Consider the following 15,433-nt stretch of genomic DNA (forward strand, 5'->3'; position numbering starts at 1 on the left):
GCTAAAATTTGAAATTTGTTAAGACTTTTGGCCCAAGTGAGACTTTGAATTTTAATTACTTGAAGCCGGTTCAAGCATTATTCAAGTGACGATATTTCTAAATCTTGAAGGGGGAAAAGGAAGGATAAATATCTTGATTGTGTTAAAGAAAATGTCTACTTTTCAAACTTCCAATCCAACAATTGGTTCCAATTTGCTAACCTTAGAGATAAAAGCATAAAAGCATCTCCAAGAGAATTGCTATATTCACTTTTTTAAGAAATATGTAGAGCAACATAGAATTTCCTTTCTCACTATTACCATTAATTATTTTTTTTTCGAAGGTAAGAATTTCATTATATTTGAATTGACAAGTTTACATTAAAAGTCAAAGTATTAAATAACCACTTTAACCCAAATTAGTCTCAGACATAAAGGCCCCCTTCCGTAAGGCAAAAGAGGCTACTCCGTATTACAAATATGAGGAGCAAAAATAAAATCTATTGACCTCAACCATTGCTTCACATATTGAATATAAAGAAGAAGAGCTTCAGTTACAACATTTGGTTGAACCTTGCCATTAATCATATCCACAAGACCCTTAGAATCTGATTCAATCTGAACCACATCAATCAAGACTTAACTAGCCTTAACTCTTCAACCTGCATGTCACACATCAGTCTACCTCATATGTGTTTTGTACCAAGAATATAACTTTTCCAATACCTTATACTGAGATATACCCCCACATTTTTCTAGTATGTCACCATCTGGGGGGGAAAAAAAAAACTTTTCAGTGAAGGGGCTCTCCACTCTCACCGGTTAGAAGATATAAAAGTAATAATTTGCAAGTATTCAACATATATCTCATAGATATTACAGCGCGTTAGTAAATGTCAAAACACGAATAAATATTATACGCAGTAGTAACTGTTGTAGTCATATTTATAATACGAATGTGATTGTGTAAATCCTAGGGAATCTGGGAATGTATCTTATATTCCTATTAGGAGTAGATTACCTATTCAATGTTGTAATCCTAAAGGGAAAGGTTTTTACCTATCCTACTACTATAAATAAAAGCACAATGGGGTGAATCAAAGACACCTCCCAATTAAATCAATCTCTCTTCTCTCTCAATATTGCTGAACCCCTTTCTCTCTCTAAACCCTAGATCATTCAATCAAATAGGCCTACAACACGTTATTAGCATGCTCTTGCCGGAAGCTGAGGAATTGACGCATTGTAGGAGGAGGCTATCATCCACCACATTCAAAGGCTTATTCGTTTTCTGCTAATCAGGTACGCTTAAAATAAAGGAAGATATTTGAAACATCCACGAAGCATGAAAACATTCTCCATGATGCATGAACCCCTCTATGTATATATTTTCCTTTCGATATATATATATATATTGTATATGTTCATATATTTGTCAACATATATATATATATATATATATATTTGCTTCATGCATCGCACAATTAAATTGTTATGTGGAAATTGTGAGTCAAGATATATAAAATAAATTAGAAGCATATTTAGGGTTTCCTAAACCTTAAGGGATTTTGAAAACTATATGGGAATGGGATATGGTGCGGCATACCACCGCATCATCACTATGGACACAGCACCAAGCCACGCCCTGGATTTCAAGGGCAGGGCCTAAAGCTCTACGCCCGAAACGTTGCCAGCCCATATTGGCAGGGTCCACTCCTACATGCTACAGCCTTTATAGTTGCTGTGCTCAATGCCTGCCTCGGCTTGCATCCAATCCAGCCCAGTTAGCTGGGATTTTCCCACAGCCCGCGTCCCATGTAGCCAACCCTCGCGGTTGGGCTTCCCGTGCCAAACCTGCAAGCTTTTGAGCTTGCTTCCGTGCCCCCCTCCTTTAGTCCAATTTTGAAACCCAGCTGCAGTTGGGGTTTCCCTTCCTCACCCGTGGCCTGCAGCTATCACTTGAGGTCCTTTGGGCCTTGCCTTATGCTTAAGGCACCCAAACCCGTGCCATATTACCCACGACACTAAGCCCAAATTATTTTGGGGCTATATTTTTCGACCAATAATATTATTTTGCTTCTACAATCGACGCCGTATGGTCTAATTTATTGAATTAATTAAAAGTGACATGTAGTCCATTAATCTGATAATGAATCCAAAATTATTGACCTGAAGATCACTTTTGAACATTAACGATTCAAGAATTTATTTTTATACTTTGAACCGTCACATACTTTTGTAGTAACGAAGCTCTCACACGTGAGTTCTCGAAGAACCTCAAATCCACTATATCCAAATTAGTATATTGCATTATGTGTTTCTTGCAGAAACCTCTCATTATGAACTAATTGTTCATAAAAATTAAATTGAACCTGTAGTTTCAAATTTAGTGCCTTTGAAACCTGAAGTTTTCATTCAAAACATACCACATGAAACCAGTAGTTTTCATGCATAAATTAAACCATTACATCTCTATAGAACCTGTATGTTCTATGATATATCTCTATGGCTTACCATATGACTAATCAAGTTTTCTCCCTCCGTTTTAGGGACATGTCAAACTTGAACAAGCTCGATTTCTCCGCTCTAGAAATCTCTGGAAGAAACTATCTGAAGTGGGTACAAGATGTAAAGCTCCGTTTAACTGCAAAGGGCATTTGAGCCACCATCGAGGCACCTATCGCCGACAAACCTGTTGACGAAGCTCAGAAGGCTACTGCAATGATCTTCATTCGAAGACACATCCATGATGCACTGTAGACTGAGTATCTCGTTGAGGAGGACCCACGCACCCTCTGGCTTGCTCTGGCCGATCGTTTCGATCACCAGAAAGGCATATACTTGCCTGAAGCATGACACGACTGGCAGCATCTTCGCTTCTAGGACTTTAAGGCCGTGAATGAATACAACTTTGAAGTTTGTAGAATCGTTCTTTGTTGAAATTCTACAAAGTGGAACTAACCGAATCAGATCTCCTAGAGAAGACCTATTCGACCTTCCATGCCACTAATATTGTCCTGCAGCAACAATATAGGGCACAAAAATTCACCAAGTTTTTAGATTTGATCTCTATTTTACTTCTCGCTGAAAAGTAGAACCGGTTTCTGATGAATAATCATCAAGCTCGATCCACTGGCTCGAACACCGCACCTGAAGCGCATGCAACCTATTCTAGCAGCCATAAATGACGAAAGAATCATCGTGGCCATGGAAATGGGTGGCAAGCCCAACCACGGGCCCAAGGTCAACAAAGTACCACACCTAAGGGAAGAATTGTGACCCAGTAACGTCCATCACTCGCCCCTAAGGTCCTAAACTTCAAGAACAAGGGCAAAGCTCCAGTTCAGGCTACTTCTCCTGAACTGGACATGTGTTATCGCTGTGGATCAAGGGATCATTGGTCACGTGTATGCCAAGCTTCCCCTGAGGTTATTGCCAAGTATCATTCATGTCGTGAGTCTAACTTTGCACATGTGGATCATCTGAAAGATGTAACTACATCAATGGAGATATTAGATTTTTAGGAGGTATTAGCGCCTAAGGATGAATAAATTAGACATTTTTTTTAGGGTGTTTACCCCTAGCGGCCGAACCCACTAGGAGTGGCCGGCCCTGCTCCCCTATTTTGTTAGGTTTATGGTTTAATTTTGAACAATTTTTCTATGTATTTGGAATAATTTGTTTGGTTTTGATTTGTTTTGAATTATGGATTGTTATTTGAATGGATATTATTTTCTCGAATTGCTTAATTGAACGAATGGACTTATATCTATGCATGTGACAAATTTAATCAATTCATTTCTAGGTATATCTAGTGGGGAAGTTAGTTGTATGGCAGATAGTGCAACCACGCACACCATCTTACGTGAATGACACTATTTTACTAACTTAATAACCAAGAAAGCTCATTTGACAACTTTCTCAGGCCCATCCAACCTGATTGAAGGATACGGAAAGGCACATATCATGTTGTCTAATGTTACAATCTTGACTATTAAGGAGGCACTCTATTCTCCACGTTTCGGAAGAACATTGCTAAGTTTTAGAGATATTCGAAATAATAAATATCATCTTGAAACCACTGAAGATCATGGTTCTGAATTTCTTTGTATCACTTCATACGAATATGGTCAAAAACATATTCACGAGAAGTTGGAATGACTGCCGTGTGGGTTGTACATTACAACCATTCGCGGCATAGAAGCCCACAGTGTGGCCGGCCCTATGCTTGAGTTCTAGGACACTTTGTTGCTTTGGCATGACCTTTTCGGACATCCTGGACGTGACATGATGCGCCGTATCCTCAAATCTTCTTACATCCCTATGTTGGAGTTCCGCCATGCAAAGCGTGTTCTTTAAGGAAGTTGAATACTCAACCCTCCCATACAAAGATTATTCACAACCCTACTATATTTCTTAAGAGGATTCAAGGGGACATTTGTGGACCAATCCAACCAACTTGCGGAGCATTTAAATATTTTATGGTGTTGGTTGATGCATCGACAAGATGGTCACATGTTTGCTTGTTGCCCACACGCAATGCTGCGTTTGCTAAACTCCTTGCTCAAATCATTAAGCTAAGGGCTCACCACCTTGATTATCCAATTAAGTCAATTCGACTAGATAGCACTGGAGAGTTTACGTCACAGACTTTTGACGATTATTACATGTCAGTAGGGATTGATGTGGAACATCCTGTGCCCCATATTCACACCTAAAACGGCCTAGTAGAAGGTTTCATAAAGCACCTTCAAATGATAGCTCGGACTTTGGTTATGCGAACCAAACTGTCAGTATTTGCCTGGGGCTATGCAATATTGCACACAGCTATGTTGGCCCACCTGAAGCCCACCGCTACTCAACCACATTCACTGTTACAGTTGGTCACTAGATACGAGCTTGACATCTTGCATTTACGGGTGTTTAGGTGTGCCATTTATGTGCCAATAGCGCCGCCACTACGTACCAAAATAGGTCATCAGAGAAAAATGGGAATCTATGTCGGTTATGATTTGCCATCAATTGTTTGCTACTTAGAACCCTTGACATGAGATCTTTTTACCGCACATCTTGCAGATTGTCACTTTGATGAGACAATCTTCCCATCGTTAGAGGGAGATAACCATACTAACATTCCCGTAGAACGCCGCGAATTGTCGTGGTATGCTCCCACTATGTCTCATTTAGATCCTTGCACTGCCCAATTTGAAACTAAGGTGCGTCGAATTATAGATCTTCAGAGCATTGCTCAAAGCATACAAGATGCTTTTAATGATCTAGCTAAGGTGACAAGATCACATATACCCGCTGTAAAGACGCCCAAGGATAGATGTACCCTGTGTATGTTAACAACCTGCTTGGGAAGGCTGGACCGTCCCCGAAGGTGGGGAGGCCGCACCTTCCACGCGACACGATACATTAGCAGCTAGCCAATCATCTGCTCCGACCCTGAAGCATGGTAGACCCCAATTAGTGACCCTAGTTTGAATCCGACTCACTCACTTATCCGTTCCAACGTATGAGGTCATTTTAGATTACACTGACGCTTCAAATGAAACATGCCAGCCTCCTGAGAATCGTGAGATTTCGGTCCATTACGCAGTATTGGATAAGGTTTGGAATAGGAATGAGATGATCATCATCGTACTCAGTAGCTACTGACATCATGCTTAGTGATGACATTGAACCACGTCCCGGTGATGAATGCCGATGTAGAACCGATCATTCAAACTGGAAACAAACAATCCAGGTCAAACTCGATTCGTTCGCAAAACGTAAAGTGTTTGGGCCTATTGTTCCTACACCATCACGCGTGAAGCTTGTTGGCTACAAGTGGGTTTTCGTGAGGAAACGTAATGAGAAGAATGAAATAGTGTAATACAAAGCACGCCTCGCAGCGCAAGGTTTCTCTCAGCGCCCAGGGATTGATTACGAGGAGATGTATTACCCCATAATGGACGTTATAACGTTCCGCTACCTAATCAGTTTGGTAGTTTTTGAAAAACTGAATATGCAGCTTATGAACGTGGTAACTGCGTATCTCTATGGGGATCTAGATACGGAAATCTAGATGAAAGTTCCAGAAAGACTTCCATTGACCAGTTCAAATAATTCTAGACCATGGAGCACTATCTCAATTAGGTTGAAGAGGTCACTCTACAGATTAAAACAATCCGGGCGGATGTGGTATAACCATTTGAGTGAATATTTGACAAGTTAGGGTTATGTGAACAACGAACTATGCCAATGCGTGTTCATAAAGAAGTCACATTCCGGATTTGCAATCGTTGCAGTTTATGTCGATGACATGAATCTCATTGGGACTCCCGCAGAGCTTGAGGAAATTGCTGCACACTTGAAATCGGAATTTGAGATGAAGGATCTTGGGAAAACTCGATATTGTCTCGACCTGGAGATCGCACATTGATCGGATGAAATCCTAGTACATCAATCGAACTACACCCAAAAGGTGTTGCGTCGCTTTAATGAGGATAAAGCAAAGCCTTTGAGTACACCCATAGTCGTTCGGACTCTAGATGCTAAACGAGATCCCTTCTGTCCAAAGGAGGATGAGGAAGAGATTTTGGAACCCGAAGTTCCTTATCTAATTGCAATTGGGGCTTTATTGTACTTGGCTCAGTGCACTAAACCCAACATCTTCTTTGTTGTGAATCTTTTGGCAAGATACAGCAATGCGCCCACACGCAGACATTGGAATGGTGTTAAAGACATTTTCCACTACCTCAAAGGTACTACGGATTTGGGCTTGTTCTATACCCACGAATCTCCAAGTGTTGCTGCCTTCTATGGCCCTCGGATTGATTCTTGCCTTGTTGGTTACGTAGATGCTGGATATCTGTCTGACCCACATAGAGCACGTTCTCAAACGGGTTATGTCTTTACTGTTGGAGACACTGCTATATCTTGGAGGTCTACCAAGCAAACGCTAGTTGCGACTTCGTCTAACCATGCTGAGCTTCTCGCCCTGCATGAAGCATCGCGTGAGTGCTTTTGGCTGAGAGAAGTTATGGAATATATTCGAAGCACTAGTGGTCTTACATCAGTCGTTGGCCTTCTTATGATGATCTTTGAAGACAATGCAGCATGTATCGAGCAGTTAAAGAAGGGATACATCAAGGGAGACAACACCAAGCACATAGCACCGAAGTTCTTTTACTCACACCAGCAGCAGCATCATTAGAACATTGAAGTCAAGCAAATCCGTTCCCAGGACAACCTGGTCGATCTCTTCACCAAGTCATTGCCCAAGTCTGCATTTCAGAAGCTCGTCCAAGGAATCGGTATGCGTAAATTATCTGAGTTGAATCGCTTGTAGGTTCTCTTATTTAGAAGTTATGTCTAACTTAGGGGGAGTATCTAGAAGCATACTCACATGATCTTAATGTACTATTTTTCCTACGATTTGGAGCATTTTTCCCACTGGGTTTTTGTTACCTAACGAGGTTTTAATGAGGCGCCCATCCTGGGATAATCATACTTCATTGAGTTTACTACATTCGTCTAGTTTGACATTCGTTTTTAGACATTATGCATACTTCTCACTTTTCTCCTTAGTCTATGGGTTTTACCATAGCTAGGTTTTGCGAGTTTTACTACAAATGCATACTTCACTTAAATTTGAGACTCGCGATCACCCGTTGTGTTGATGACTTCATCAACTATTCTATCTTATTTGCCGAAGATCTGATGCAATGATTTGTTGAGTATTTACACACTCAAGGAGGAGTGTTGTAGTCATATTTAGAATATGAATGTGATTGTGTAAATCCTAGGGACTCTAAGAATGTATCTTATATTCCTATTAGGAATAGATTACCTACTCAATGTTGTAATTCTAAACGGAAAGGTTTTTATCTATTCTACTACTATAAATAAAGGCACAATGGGGTGAATCAAAGACACCTCACAATTAAATCAATCTCTCTTTTCTCTCAATATTGCCAAACCCCTCTCTCTCTCTAAACCTTAGATCATTCAATCAAATAGGCCTACAACAACAACCAATTAGTAATGGCACGCTATCATAACTCATATTTAATAATTAAGACAGGCTCTTTGATGATTGTTGTATACCGAATACAAAACAAGAGTCAATTGTGATAGAGACTACGTCACTTGCTAGGACTAAAGCCTGACATAAATTCATAAATCTGCAACAAAATTCTTCAAGGTATATACTAAAATAGAACAAAAACTTCCAAAGTGATTAAAGTATCCATAACGTTGTTAAAATATATGAAGTTTGGAAGCCAGTCACTTTTGTAAGCTTAATCGATTAATTATTAGTAAAATTAATAAAATTAATAGCACTTACCTGAAGTTATAGGATAGTTGCACTAACATTGCATCCATATGAATTATAACATAGATATCAAATAACTCAACGGGTATGTAAACTTAAACGTAAGAAATATGCGAACTAAAAAAAAATACCTGTAGCCTCTGCAAATCTAGTTAACCATATGCACACCCCCACAAATTCATAGTAATGCAATAACGTCAAAGCTCTCATGGCATAACCCATTGTAATTCTCATTCAATATATTACTCACAGAAGATATGAATGTAATAATTCATTTGAAAAATAATATTAATCAACATACTCAATTGACATAAATTAATTAAAAATTGGTAACCCCCACATTCAAGCTATTTAACCAAAAAAGAACAAACCCCACAATTTCAAATTAAATTTTATTCAATATGATTTTCATAGGTCCATTAACTCTCATGACAAATGTTAAATAATTATCATCATCTTAATCAAATGAGTAAAACTCTATCAGTAAAATATAACATGGTAACCCCCAAATTTAAGATATTTAACCAAGATATTAAATCAAATAGTAATCTTGACATTTTTGTATAATTCAGTCACTCATGTATATACACTACAAGCAAACTACAATAATTTAAAGAAAACGGCCAATAAATTAGTAGTAGGCAATCAAAACGTGATGCATTAGATCATGCAAAACCAGAATAAAATAAAATAAATCAAATGAGAGTGAATGTGAAATATCTTACTTACAAGCCATATTATCAAGCAACCTAGTTTTGCATTTCTACAATCATAAGCAAATTCAAAATGTGAGTGAAATATTGATAGAAATAGCACCACCTGCTAAGACTAGGCTACAAATGCTTGACTTTAATTTCATAAACCTGTAATAAAATTCTTGTGGCCATACCAATTTTCAATATATAGAGTTGATAGTTAATTTCACTTAATTCACAACTAAATGTCAATAAAATGAGATAATACAAATCTGTTATTGCTATACATTAACTCTTGCTTAACAAGCAATCAAATTTTCGATAACCCCCACAATCCAGGCATACACAAGTTTGACTACTGACCAACAAGTTTTATAAAACAAAATTGAAATATAGTGCAATTAAACCCCCACAATTTAAATGTTGGTCTCTTGTAAAATTGTATGGCCACTGCCCCCAGAATAACTCATAACCCCATGGAATATGCAGCACATAGGCCACTTAATATTATGCTTATAAAAAACTAGGAGAATCACGTAATTTGATCAAACAAGAAAAAAAAACTACAGCCCATTAGAAATCGGGAAACAATTATATAGTTTTCAATCACTGTGTTTTAAGATATCGCCTAAAATTTTAAATACTACACCACTATTAAAATGAGAAGTATCACAAATACTAAAAGCAACGGTAGAGAGCAAAATCTCATGATTCTTACTATTTCAAGCCACAAATTAACCTTCTTAAAATACATGTGAAGAGGGTACAAATTAAGACAAACATGATATCATTGCTATTAAAACAAACATTATTGAGAATAAAAACTGAATTAAATGCATGCCAATATCACACAGACAGAAATGATGCAAAGGAAAATTATATATGCCAATAGATATGAGAAACTGTCTAAATAAAATGTATTGGCATAGTGAAAGCAGCATAGCACCCAAAAAGAGACCATGAAGGAGAAATGTAAGAGGCAACGACATGGTTTATGCTATGCAAAATGTTATATCTATTAATGCAATTCAAAGAGAATAAGGTAATTAACAAGAATGATCTTACTTGTCAAAACTTCATCCTTTATATTCACCAAAGATTAGAACCTTTGCTCCCGAACTAATGAGAGGCCATAAGAAAAATATAGGTGATAGATAACTTTGTCTACCAACATATGGAACAATATATAGGTGATGGGCAAATGGTGGAAGTATCAACAAAAATCTACTCTTAAGATTGTTGGAAATTTTGATGATATGGATGCTACTTCACCCATAACAAATCACAAAAGATAAATATTAGTAAATGATAATTTATGTTGACATGGTAAATTACATAAAATGTTGTAATAACAACAAAATACTTATCTTTTATATGGTAGAAGCCATGCTTTGTCGATACTTGATTAGAACACGATTTTAGGTTGAGGCGTGTAGTCACTGTCCTTAAGAATAGATTTCGCCCCTCTAAGACAATGTCTCGGTGTAGCAAGTTATGGCACCCTACAGGATACAACAACCTATGATCCTTGTAAGCGTACACTCGCAATACATGGATCGAGTGAACAACTCACATATAGAAGAATGCACCGGATTTTAATTCCCAAATTTCCAGTTGATAAGATTCTCATATAGAACACAAATTTAATCACAATAAAACGATCAAAGTTTTAAAGTTTTCACTGTGTAACTCATAATTGGATATATTGAAAATGGAAGGAAATGATCGTGCCGCCATGCACCAAGTGAGAAAAGACATGTCCAACTTAATATGAACATATAGATTTGAGTTCAACAAACAAATATAGCAAACACAAGAAATAACATAATTGTCATGTTCTTCGAAATAAAATGTGATCGAAATTTTTTTTGTCTACGGCCGAATCATGCACCAATTAATGTAGCAACCAAACCAAATAAATTTGACATGACTATATGGAAACAAAATCATAGTTTTATGTTCACAAAATTAAACAAGAAGAAATTATACCTCTAGGACCAAGCATTATTATATGACGCATCATTTAATTCGCAAACAAACATAGCAATCAAACCATAAATTTGTCTTAAGATTGTTAGAAACATTGGGTCTAATTGCTATAATAAATCATATAGAAAATCAAGAAATAATTCATGAAATTATATATCACAATCATGCATGCACATGAGTAACCAATGTTAAATGAACATGATATAATGGATTAGAAAAACCTAGAAAATACGGCCGAGGCAAGTGTTGGACACTTTGTCCTTAAGACAAGCTTACGCCCCACTACGGTGCTCATAGTTGATCAGCGTATGTCTACCAAGATACAACGACCACAGTCCTTGAAATAGTAGCACTCCAAATCACAAGGTTCCATGAACCACGATTGTATTGAAAACCCTCTCATACGGACTCAATGAGACTCTCTAATATTTAGTGCACTCTATGTATGATTATGAAAGAATGAAAAGTTATATTTGTGATTATAAGGGGCTTCCCTATTTATAGAATGTGAGATACCTCTTTGGAAAGCATGTGACTATTCATGAAGAGTCAAAAGTGCCAACACTTCATTTAAGTGAACATATCTTTCTACCAAAAGGCTCCACTTCTAATTTCCATTCAATTAACAAATTTAATATAATAATATTATTATTAAATTTTCCAACAATCCCCCACATGAATGGAAATTGACTCAATGCCATGCAAATGACAATGCAGACACTAGACAGAGAATTCAGTAGGAAAAGTACCTCATCGGGATAGGTGACTTTTGTCTTTGAACCTTCCGTAGTGAATTACTATCGGAAAATTTAATAATAATATTATTATATTAAATTTATTAATTGAATGGAAATTAGAAGTGGAGCTTTTTGGTAGAAAGATATGTCCACTTAAATGAAGTATTGGCACTTTTGACTCTTCATAAATAGTCACATGCTTTCCAAAGAGGTATCTGACATTCTATAAATAAGGAAGCCCCCTATAATCACTAACATAACTTTTCATTGTTTACATAATCATACATAGAGTGCACTAAATATTAGAGAGTCTTATTGAGTCCGTATAAGAGGGTTTTCAACACAATTGTGGTTCATGGAGCCTTGTGATTTGGAGTCCTACTATTACAAGGAAGTGGTCGTTGTATCTTGGGAGATGTGCCGATCAACCATGAGCACTGTAGTGGGGAGTGAACTTGTCCTTAAGGACAAAGTGTCCAACACTTGCCTCGACCATATTTTCTAGGTTTTTCTAATCTATTATATCGTGTTCATTTAACATTGGTTACTCATGTGCATGCATAATTGTGATATATAATTTCATGAATTATTTCTTGATTTTCTATGTGATTTATAATAGCAATTAGACTCAATATTTCCAACACAAAATATTTGGGACAACATGTTTCTTATTTAGATAGTATATAATATAATATTAAAACTTACAAAGTCTGTTGGAAAACAAGATTGTGAAGTAACAAATTTTACTCTTCAAATTGTCAAGTAAGTTAAAAACTTACATTTGAAAAGTTATATTTGTGAGAGTTGTTTGAGTTGCCCTAAAAAGACTATAAAACAACATTTGTTAACTATTTTAACAAAAAGCCAACAAATTTTGCTCCAAGAGACTCTTTAAATGAATCTTCAAACTAACAAAGTGAATATTCACTCTATAAACTTATAAAGGAGGAGAGAGAATTTAACATTGAACAATTAGAAAAAAATTAAAACTCTCCAACTATTCAATTCTCTCTCTCTTCTTATAGCTGTCTTGAAAAAGTAATAAAATATTAATGTTATCTTAAAATAGAGTGTTGTTGGAGTTAAGTTTTTTGGCTTTTGACACTATTTATTAGCTAATTTTGCAAAAATTTAGAAAAATTCTTGAAGATGCGTAGGCAGAATTGTGCATTATTGATAAAAAAAGCTTACATGTATAATTGCATCAAGACTTATAAAAATGTTTGAAATTCACAAGTCAATATTTAATCTCTCTTACCACTTCTTTTTCTTCCTAAAATGATAGCATACAAGAAACAGGAAAACAACTACATTAATAGCATATAAGAAAATTCAATAGCCCTCATTTACAGACCAACGCCAACACGATAGCTCTTTTGTTTTACATTTAACACATAAAATTATTCCTTAGTAAAATAAAACTACACACCTCTCTCTCTAGTTTTTATCAATTGATCCAAAATCCAAAGAAGCTCATACGCATCGTATCAGTAAGTCGACACAAACACAGACAAAAATATAAATGAATACACCTGAACACGAACACGATCACGACCAATAGTGAAACATATCTGCAGAGGCCATAGTAGGCTGATTAAGATTTGACAGATTCAACGGGTCGAAGAAACTGTTATTAGGCTCATTGAAGCAGCTTCAATCTGCAGCAGCTGCATGGAACCCACCATTGGTTGCATTCAAGAAACTGGCAATCTCATGGAGGGACTGCAATCTGCTGTTGAGCTCATCAGCTTGGGCTCTGAGAGCAGAGTTCTCTGCCTCAATGTTCATGTAATGCTGGCTTGTGATGTTTAGGCTGGAGATGATCTGATGGTTCTCCTTCTTCAGCTGCTTGATCTGGCCCGTCAGATCATCCAAGTGCTTCTGCTTCCTCATCCTTAACCGCCTCGCCGATTTGCGGTTCGAAATCATTTTCTTCCTCTTCCTCTGGTCCATCAGAGCCATCAAGTCTTCCTCAGAGCCCGAGTTTTGATGAATCATGGAGAAGGAGCCTGAAGCCTCAGTGCCTGAGTTTTGATGAATCGTGGAGGAGGAGCCTGAAGATGTCCCACTGGACGAAGCCATTGATAAAAACCACCGAAAAACTTTGCAGGTTTTCACAGAAATTAACTGAGAGAGAGATTATTGCAGGACCCAAAAACTGCAGAAACTAGTGGAAATATTAGTTATAATTACTATTCTTATTCTAGGATTTGATGGGAGGTGAAATCATGACACGTAATAAAGCCAGTAAAGGGAGACGACAGAAGGATTGAACTAAATGGGTCCTGCGCCTGTATGTGGAATTTATAGTCTATATTTTAGTCTACTATTTTTTCTTAATTTTAGTTACAATTTATTGGTTATTTTGATACTTTATGATATATTTTTAATGTAAAACATTCAATTTCCTCTTAAGTAAAAAGTATTCAAACGGATTAATTTTGGAATGATTTTAATTGAAGGATGTTCATGAGTGTTTCAAAATAATTGTATCAAAATTCCAAATTTTTTCTACCAAACTGTTTGACCGTGGCAATAAAATAAAGGTACAGTGCAAATGGCTTGTAATTCGGTGCCATGCACTAAAGGTCACCTAGACCTTTACTCTTTATTACGTGCAGATCATCCTAATACCTAGACCTCTTCCCTTTATAGGTCCCCTAGACCTCTACCCTTTATTACGTGTAGATCATCCTAATAAATAGAATTATGTGTATATCATGTGTATATTATACGTATATTATCAGGTCCAGTGTACTGTACGTGGCTTGTAATTCGGTGCCATGCACTCAAGATCCCCTAGACCTCTTCCCTTTATTACGTGTAGATCATCCTAATAAATAGAATTATGTGTATATTATGTGCATATTATCTTATCATTTATCAAAAAGAAAATTAGAGAACACAAGTAAATCGATCAATTTAACTCTATCAACCCTTTGTTACAATATCTACATGTCACTTATAAAATAAAATAAATAATTGTTGTTCTCGACCACTTTAGATCAGACAGATTATTATTTTCAAACTCAACAACCACCCCTATTGTAATTTGTTAAGTATATGTATCCAATAAAGTCATTCGGCTCAATCGATTTTGTGCCTATCCATTTTCAAGTAAATCATATATATTTTTTTTAGTCTCCACTAAGTCGTTCTCTACACCTTTCATCTCCTTTTGTCTTTTTTTTTTTAAGTCTGTACTGCGTCATCCTCTACATCTTTCATCTCCTTTTATCTTAAGACTTTGTCTCATAATTGCATTTTCATAATTGCATGTTCTAACCGAAAGATCTTAATTGCATATTCTAACAGAAGGATCTGTAAATCTTCAATTCACCCCTTTTTTCTCATAATCTTTAATTGCGGCTGCCCCTTCCTTATCTTGGATATCTTCGTTCTTAATCACATCCCTTCTTGTATGTCTCATAATTGCATCTTTAATTGTGGCTGCGGCTGCCCCTCCCTTACCTTGGATATCTTCATTCTTAATTTCATCCCTTCTTGTATGTCTCATAATTGCATCTTTAATTGCCGCTGCCTCTCCCTTACCTTGGATATCTTTGTTCTTAATCCCATCTCTTCTTGTATGTCTCATAATTGCAGCTTCATAATTGCAAATTCTAACCGAAACATCTTTAAATCATCAATTCACCGATTTTTTCTCATCATCTTTAATTGAGGCTGCCCCTCCCTTACCTTTGGTATCT

At 36.7% G+C, this 15,433-nt stretch overlaps 1 pseudogene; it reads right to left on the bottom strand.

Annotated features, from left to right (window-relative positions):
* Positions 1-12,967: 12,967 nt before the first annotated feature.
* Positions 12,968-13,970, bottom strand: LOC103944667 (annotated as a pseudogene).
* Between the last annotated feature and the right edge of the window lie 1,463 nt (positions 13,971-15,433).

This window comes from the organism of the source record quoted next, unplaced genomic scaffold (assembly GCF_019419815.1).
Source record: "Pyrus x bretschneideri cultivar Hongxiangsu unplaced genomic scaffold, Pyrus_bretschneideri_v1 Contig85, whole genome shotgun sequence".
Classification (NCBI taxonomy): Eukaryota; Viridiplantae; Streptophyta; class Magnoliopsida; order Rosales; family Rosaceae; genus Pyrus; species Pyrus x bretschneideri.